The sequence below is a fragment of the Humulus lupulus genome, chromosome 8, assembly GCF_963169125.1.
Source record: "Humulus lupulus chromosome 8, drHumLupu1.1, whole genome shotgun sequence".
NCBI classification, from domain to species: Eukaryota; Viridiplantae; Streptophyta; class Magnoliopsida; order Rosales; family Cannabaceae; genus Humulus; species Humulus lupulus.
Window position 1 is genome coordinate 32204488 of NC_084800.1, and position 1648 is coordinate 32206135.

The window sequence follows — 1648 nt, forward strand, 5'->3', positions numbered from 1 at the left end:
TTGTGAGGATTTCGAGGCTATTGTCTTCGAGGTTGCCCTTGCTTTGTAGGTTCGGTGCCTAGGTTGCGGACACGCGTTCCAGACATTACGAGCCCATTCCTGACGAATCCAGCTTTCGATATCACAATTCTTAAGGCTCGAAATCTGGGTGTAACAAATATATTAAAGATACACAAAAACAAAATCAAAGCAAACATTGTTGAGATAACTACAATCATATGCAAACATTAATCTATACCAATAATATTACATGATTATATACAATCAACCTGAATAACATATCTAAAACTTTTCCATTGACATAAAGATCCAAACAAAAATTTTCCATTAACATAAAGATCAAAACAAATACAAAACCTGAAAATCCAAACAAACACAACCAGCCAGCCACCACTTGAAAATGAAGACCCGCCTCCGAGCCACTGCCTCTGTGAGCCAGCATTGCAGCGAGCTTCTCCGCTAGCCCCTCCGAGCCACCGCCTTTGTGAGCCAACGTTGCAGCGAGCCCCTCCACGAGCCCCTCTGAGCCACCGCCTCTGTGAGCCAGCGTTGTAGCGAGCCCCTCCGCAAGCCACCGCCTCATCTGCTTGGGGAAGCCATGGATCTCGTCGACAGCGTTGCAGCGAGCCCCTCTGCGAGCCACTGTTGCAGCGAGCCCCACCGCGAGCCACCGCCTCATCTGCTTGAGCAAGCCACGGATCTTGTCGACGGCGTGAGATTTGGGAGGGAGACAAGGATATGCATGGGTCGGCAGGGGAGAAGAGGTTTGGGAGGGAGACAAGGAAATGCATGGTCGGCAGGGGAGAAGAGGGTTGGGAGGGAGGCTGAAACTTTTAGGGTTAGGACTTTAATTTATTAGGTCAGATTTTTTTTTAAATACAATATTCGTGCCCCAAATAAATAAAATTAAATTTTCTTTTCTTTTTTTAAAAAATAAAAATAAAATAAATATGTTTTTTTTAATTTAGTTATTAAAATAAAGCTTTAATTTATTCATTTATTTATCATTTTTAACTTAAAAGTTTTTAGGACACCTAAAGTGAGCCCTTAAAAGTCACCACTAATATTACACTTAAATTTTCTATTAAAGATTTTTAGGACCCACATATGTTTTTAGGACACTTATTGCGAGTCCTAAAAACAATTTTTAAGGAAAATTGGAGGGAATTTGAAATTTTTTTAAATTTAAATTTTTAGGATACACATAAGTTTTTAGGACTTGCAATGCAAGTCCTAAAAGCATTCTTTTAGGACTCGCAACGCGAGTCTTAAAAAGTCCAGGAGGTGTTTGTTTAAAAAAAAAACTCAAACATTTAGGACACACATAGTTTTTAGGACTCACTCCGCGAGTCCTAAAACAAATTCTTTAAGGACTCGCATTTAGGTGAGTGTCCTAAAAATGTGTTTTTGTAGTAGTGAATGTTACATGTGGTTATTATTAAAGGGAAATTTGAGTTTTAATGCAATAAGTGACACTACATTTAAAAAATACCCTATCCCTATATGACTCTCGTTTTGGTGCTAGTAATGATGTTACTACCCAAAATACCCCTGGCATAATTTTCTCAAACTCTTTGTATTCTCTCCCAAATTCCCGAACCAAGCAAACTTTGAAATTGATAGGCCTCGATTGAATCCGTAGAACCCA